Below are 7791 nucleotides of genomic sequence, written 5' to 3' on the forward strand. Positions count from 1 at the left end.
GTTTCTACAGGCGCAGGAATTTGAAATCTTGTTTTCAACTAATAACACCTATAGTTTCAAACCAATAAATAAAACCTAGCGCCGATTAATAACCGACATGGCCGCTGACAGTTCGTCAATTACAATCATATCTGCAATAAAGCAACGCTGTACTGCTCTAAAGCATTAAGGGGGCCATGTGGAAGGCTTTTGCTTTGGTGTTGTTTTCTACTTTGTAAAAAAGTAATTGCATTTAATTACGTCTCGCATTGATCTTCTCAGATTCGAACTAGTTAGAGATGATTATTTCCACTTTAAATAACTTTTAAATAACTAATCAGACAAAAGATGGGTAAATAGTTTGTAACCGTTTCCAGCTTCCTTTATTTAATATTTGAAGGTTTACTAACTAGCCATGTTCACCAACTTCAACATTTTATATTTGCTACTGTCGAAATCCGCAAATTATGTATTAAAAAAATGTTTTCTTTATTTAACTACCCTGCTATTATAACTTTAAGGAGTAGTTTTCTCGGTCCTGTAATGGAAACAAATACGTTTATGCATACGAAAGTTTATTTATTTCATTCTCTGTTATAACTGTACCCATATGTTTTTTTTACTGCTGTTAGAATATATATATATATATATATATATATATATATATATATATATATATATATATATATATATATATATATATATATATATATATATATATATACATTTGTTGTTTTCTTTTTCAAATAATTTAATTGATTAACAAATCTAGGACAATCTAACACAAAAAAAAATATATTATAGTCAACATCATTGTTATGGAAGTCTCAAGGCTCAACACAGGTTCTCGCATCCGGAAGTTCCAGTTTTATATGGCGCTCTGGGATAATTTCCCCTAAAAATGAGACATTGTAAATACTACAATAAACTACTTTTGTTAATACCGGGTTAGTAAAACATGACTTTGGCCATTGGAATCTGGGAAACAGTTAAAAATACATTCATCGACTTCCGAAAATATAGTTCACGCGAAAATTGGGATTTCAGTCTTTGGATTTTGTTTTTGACGAATTCGTTTCGCAGAAAGAAAAGGACAAAACGTTTTCTTATTCTTTAACGATCATCACTTTTCTTTTCTTTAAACCTTATTCTCTATAGAAATTAACCAAAAAGATACAACGAAAACACGCAAATCATAAATTTCATACTTCAGCCATCCCGATATTTAAATTTGAACTACCCTCTATATGAAACGCTGGGCGTTATACATCTTTTATGATGAAGACGTTTTTCGGTTTTTGACAACTACTGCCTGTTATTAACACAATTGTAGTCGGATTTTCGTTATCTAATACGATTTTTTTGTATATTCGATAACAGAATGATAGACCTTCTTATATACAATATAGCTGTATATCTAACTCCTAAAATGTATGCTAATTCTGAAAATATTAATATTTTACTGTTTTGGTTAGTTTTACCTCTTTTCAATGTACTCGAAGGCAGAAGTATAACAAATAACTTGGTTATGAAGAACGTTGAATTAATTAATATTATTAATATAATTAATTAATTTATTAGAGCAGTTACTGATACTAACAGATAAATTCATCACACAAGAGATGTTGTTCCTATGCATTTGAAAATGGCAAGGAGGTAAGAAATACGGCAGATAAAATAATAAAATTGTATTATACAAACGTGTTTTAATATCAAATAAAAAGTTCGCTTTGAATTTTATGTATGATATGATATGATAACCTCACAAAAATTTCATTTGTAAAATATGGGGTATTATCTGAAAAATTAAGAGATTGTCGGTCTTCTACTGTCTTTATGTTATTTTAATAATACTAATAATCATCTTTATTTCAAATTGTGTTAGTATATTACAAAATACAAAAACACAACGGAAATAGCGTCTAATACCTAGATTTACTTTTTTTTACATTATTATTATTATTGAATTTTTCAATAGGGTTCTAATCCTATCAGAAGTGTCTTAAAATCTTTTCAAACTACTTATTTCTTTTAAACTGTTCGGCAATTTGTTATAAAATCTTCACCACATATAGTATGCACTCTTCTCAGTTGTATGTGTTTGGTAATTTACATTTTGCGTTCTATTGTTGTACTTATAAGGCGATATATGCGGTTCAAAGTATTTCCGATTTTTAAAAAAGAAAATGAGCGAGTCGTAAATCTAGACACCGTATACCCGTCATTACCGTCATTAAACCTTCGATCTGAAAAATTTCTCGACAACTATCTCCACACTTGATATTTTTAATTAGCCTTATAACTCTCTTCTGAACTACAAATAATCTTTGTACTGCGCTGTGCCCTCCCCAAAAAATAATGCCATATTTTAAAATCGACAGTAAATTGGCAAAATATAAAATTTTTGTTCTATTTTAGTGCATGTACCTTTTAACTACTCTAATTCCACAACAAACAAAATCTGACCGTTTTATTAAACTATCAATATTCATAGTGGATTGAAATGAGCATATGTCCATTCCAGTCCACAAATTCATCTATATTTACTTCTAAAAACTATACACTATCTACTATATTGATAACATACTTATCACATTCCAAATAGGGTGGTTTATGCAATTTAGACTGTTTTGTTCGAAACAAAATAGCGTGTGACTTATCTTTATTTAAAATTAATTTGTTTTCTTTAAACCAATTGTCGGCTTTTCCATACAACTTATACCATTGTTCAGAACCTGAGTAATATCTCTACCTCCCACAAGTAAGTTTGTGTCGTCTGCATAACACACACACACACACACACTGCTTTCACTGTTTAGTCCTCTAATCCAATAGATGTCATTTATGTATATTATAAATATTATTGGTCCTAGTATACTGCCTTGTGCGATAGCATATAAGCTTTCTTTAAATTGTGAGTAGTGAGGGCGTCTATTTTTCATAATTTTGACAGACTGTTTTCTATTCGATAAATAGGATCTAAACAGTTCAAGCACTTGTCCTCGGACACCACATACACTTCTAATTTTTTAAGAAGTAGATCCCTGTCGATGCAGTCATAGGTTTTTGACAAATCCAAACAAATGCCAAGTGAGATACCGGCATTTTTGATATGTTTTATAATTATTTTAATAAACTTAAAAAGTGCAGTTTCAGTGGATTTGCCAGACGTATATCCATTCTGATGGTCTCTAAACAAGTTACAGTCAATAAAGAAATATACCAATCTACCACATACTGCTACTTCAAATATCTTCGAAAAACCAGAGAGAATAATGATAATTACCCATTTCTTCCGGGTCACCCTTCTTATATAATGCCTTGATTACAGCTGTTTTTAATTGATCTGGATAAATTCCATATTTGAAATTGTTGAATAATAAATGTCTAAGAACATTGTTAATATAGGGCACTAAAAATTTAACTATACTTTTACGTATTTCGTCATAACCACTACTGTGCTTATTCTTTATTTTGTTTGGTTGTTAATTGGTATTTTACAACTGAATTGATTAGATCTGGTATAATTGATAATAAATACTCATTATAACGGTTTGCTACTTCAGTAGGGTCACATTGCATTTGAAGATTACTGTTGTTGTTTTTATCTAAAATGTCGTTGCAATTGACCACATACATTTGGTTTTATTATCCGAACATACAATCTTCTGTCTGTATTCTTCAGCTCTGGATGTTTTTAAGAGTTTTTCATATTCTTTTCTTGTTTGGTTATAAAGCGATTTAAAATAAGCATCATTTCTAGAGAGTATAAGTAAAATGTTTAGTTTATTTTTAATATCTAGAACTTGCTGGTTATTTCTATGAGAGTGTTTTTTTCTTTTATTTATCAACTTCAACGGGAAATAATAATTGAAAGATCTACCAAAAGTATTTAAAAAATTAGACCATTGTCCATTAACGTTTTGTTTTCGGACCTTATATACATACACACTCTAAAAAATTTTGTTTATTTTCGGTTGAGAAAATTCTCACATAATGGAACTTTTCGTCCGACGGTTTTAATAGAAATTCAATTTTCTGTGCTTTATGGTTCGAGATAAATGTATCTAATACTAAGCTATGTACACAATCACAATTTACAAATAAAAAAGTCTTCTGTTGTTTTCAAAAATTGTAGGCGCTATATTAAAAGACGACAAAAGTGAAGTTAAATTTGTATTATTGACATTGGCCTTTAACATTTCTATGTTAACGTCACCAGCCATGAAATTTTTTTTCTTTTCGTTAATTATTTGGGACAGTACCTTTTCGGCGCAATGTAAGAAAGCGTCTATATCACGCTGAGGTGGTCTGTAGATTGATAGCACTAAAAATTGTTCATTGTTGAATGTGCACTCCACTGCCGAACACTCAAATATATTTTTAGTGTGAATTTAGAGAGTCTGTTTCTTAACTTGTACTGAACCGATTTATGAACATAAATCGCACTACCACTATGCTCATTGTACTCGTGGCAGAAACAGCTCACCTGAACAAAGTTTTTTAGAATTAGATGTCACTTGTTTTCGAGTGTTCTGTTAAACATAGAATCCTACAGTTTGAGTGGGTTTGGAGCAAATCCCCAGCGACTGTACGTTCCAATGAATAATACTGAACGTCTGTTTAATTCGTTTTACCTGTCGTCATATGAAGTTTGAACTTGTTTAAGAGCCGAATCAGAGGTATATTCTATAAAAAATTGCCATAGTTAATAATGTTTTGGAACGACGCCAATTTCCTTATGTACACTGGAGAGTTCTGGCTTCTTGCTGAATAGTTTTTTTCCAAGAATTTTATTTTATTACAGTTTGGACAGCCATAAGTGTCTGTATTGCCCTCTGTACTATTATGTTCACCACCACACCTATGACAACATTCTTTTTCAGAGGAGTATTTAGCCACATATCCAAAACCACAACATTTGTAACATATAACCAGGTTAAAGTGTTCTTTAACGTAAACTGTTATAAGATTGACATAAATTTTTCCTTTTTTTAAAAACCATTTGGCAGGATTGCGACATTGCTTTTTTGTCACCACCTGTATTTTGTCATGTGCACTACATCCAAGCTCATCAACAATTTCAAAATTGAGCCTCTCAATTTCCAATAAAAACTCTTCTCCTGAAAAACGTTTTTCAATTCCCGGTGCCATAAACATGGAATCCATATTTTGCGTTTCTTTAGTATTTATATTCTGACGGTTTTGCTTCATTTTTTGTTTGTCTTACACTTTTGAAACCTCGGCCTACCTCTTTTGGATTTAGTTCGCTTTTGAACTTTTGAAATGCTTCTTTCGGATCGCAAATTTCTGCAATTCGTATAATAGTTTCATGTTTCTTCTCCGTAACGGTCGTTGTCCAAGGTTGATGATCCTCTTCTGAAGGTATTCCTTTTTTGTCTGCATTTGTTTTGCTTTCTAATATTACGAAATATGCCTTTCTGCCTTGAGAATATGTAGCGTCATTTGTAGTATGGTATCGTTTTTGTTCTTTAGTGTTGTTATTGGAACACAATCGATTTCTCATTTCAATGTTATTTCTTTCTAGTGTTCCGATGTTAAAAACCATGAGTGTATTTAGTCTTTGTAAATTGTTATGCGCTTCCTTAAGGGTAGTTTGTTCTTCGCACGAGATGGTTCGATTATTTCTAGTCGCAAGTTCATTAAATTTATCTAAATGGTAGATTAGATTACACAACGTTTAGGGCGGTTTTGACAGTCAACATTTCATACGGGCTTTGATACTACTGTCGGAAACGTATAACTCAAATTAAAATAAATAAAATAAAAGTTGAATGAACCATTCCCTATAACCTTCAATCAAACGTACTCCCACCTAGGTTCCAAATTAGAAAATGTCTCGACTTACGTTCTATAGAGCATTTACGACTTTGGAAGTATACAAAAATATTATTTTTAGCAAAACTCAAATAATGTAGATATTATGGAAATTTTGACCTTCGGCTTTCCGGATAATATTGCCCAGCAAACGATATTGAACTTTGTCAGTAGTATAGTAGCTGCATAAAAATTCGGCTTTGTGCTATTTGTTCCATTGAGCTGCATTAATTTGTTAATATTTTCCTTAGGTGGTTAGTATCTCAGTCAAAATTTGGAAAGAATATCCATATTCATTCTTAAAGAATTCTAAGACTCGAGAGAGGCATTGACAAAGGCCTTTAAGGCCATGAACGCTTCAACACTCAAATTCCGATGATAAAACTGCCGAACTTCGAGGTATAACTGTAAAATGTTGAATTGGTAATTTGCTTGAATTGAATTAACGAATGGTTTGTATGATTCATGTGTTATTCCTCAGAAATCGTGGAAATGAGTTCCACTGGACAGACTAATATGAAAGTGACAAACCTAGAGAAGATTTTGTTCAGGGAACACTCGTTTATCGATGATCGACACGGTCAAAATGCATCGAGCTTACAAGTTTAGAAGCAACAACATATGTTTCAATTATGAGTATTCCTTTTTTTGGGGGACAGTGATTTGAACAAGGACTAACTGAATCTTGACTATTGCCAACTTAGTACCACAAACAAAAGGCCTCGATATGACAAAATTTTAATTAGACACTTACGCCGGACCGTAGTTGCAGGCATAAATCTTCTCATATTGGTACTGTCCATCTATAGGAAAATGGGTGTAACCACATCCGACGTACATGGTGTCATCCCAAACCAACTGAAATACGAATATTAAATACTCAGCCGAAATAGAACATATGCCTAAAAAAATAAAATAACACCGAAGCTAATTTTGAAATTATCTATTATTTATCTTGTATATAGGAGATTATTACTTAAATGTATCTTTTTATATAATAGAGCTAGAACAACTTATGGTTAACTCGTCCAAGTCTTGTCTCCGTATATTTAATAATAATAAAAACATTGAAATTAAAATATCTTTCTTTTCAATAGCACATCAACAACCTACTCAAGATTTTTTATATGAATTCAAAAAACTGTACAGTTTCTGCCTGCTAAAACAGCTCTCTACATTCACAAAGTGCAAACTATTGAATGCGATGTTCTTATATAATACCGTCTTGCATTACGCCATATTAAAGTGTAAAATTTTATCTATACAAGTTTCCACTCTGGTAAACCTGAATATCAAAATTGGTTAAGGTAGAGCCTTGTGAATTATATGACCTTTAAATTTAGCCCAACCTATCGTAATGTTAACAATAGGTCGTGCGGCAGTCAACGGTTCTCATTAGTAAAAGTACGTTTTTTTGTTGATCATAACATTTCTGTACTAGGAGTTTCAATGAGAATAAGGCATTTCTAGTCCCAATTCAATTATGATCTGTTGTGGGCCTCTTGGCCGTATAACTTTTTGATGACATTGTAAGATATGGACTGCATAAGATATGGACTGATTATTTTTAAGCGCTCCAATGGTTTACGCTACTTTGTACTTCAGACCTCAGAAAATAACTTTTTATTTTATCCCACATTTGTCTTAAGCATTGTATTTCATTATTATCTACTGCGTTATATATTTCAATTTCCCAACTGAGCCACCACTTCGGCTAAGAGTTTTGGTTAGTTTACCCAAGTGATTTTTTTTTCATAGACGGGCTAGCTAAAAACTTCTTTGACTGTAGCTACCATAGTGAAATTTTATTGCTACTAGACCATAAAGAGGTCTAGATTTGTTAATAAGTATTATGTCAAATTCGCATTGAACGAACATTTAAAAAATTACCTGAGTGTAGTGTCCAGTTTTTTCTGAAAATCCGCCTGGATACTTATAAGAAGAATGCTCGTTCCACCAGCCCAAAATCGCGGC

At 31.8% G+C, this 7791-nt stretch overlaps 1 long non-coding RNA gene across 1 annotated transcript; it reads right to left on the minus strand.

The window, feature by feature from the left end:
- Nucleotides 1–651: 651 nt before the first annotated feature.
- On the minus strand, nucleotides 652–7791 carry LOC132702742 (uncharacterized). The gene is made up of 3 exons (XR_009618961.1): nucleotides 7708–7791; nucleotides 6572–6675; nucleotides 652–874 (listed from the first exon to the last, which is right to left on the minus strand). It is a non-coding gene; the product is annotated as an uncharacterized LOC132702742 (long non-coding RNA).

Source organism: Cylas formicarius, unplaced genomic scaffold (genome assembly GCF_029955315.1).
Source record: "Cylas formicarius isolate icCylForm1 unplaced genomic scaffold, icCylForm1.1 PGA_scaffold_69__1_contigs__length_41831, whole genome shotgun sequence".
Lineage (NCBI taxonomy): Eukaryota > Metazoa > Arthropoda > Insecta > Coleoptera > Brentidae > Cylas > Cylas formicarius.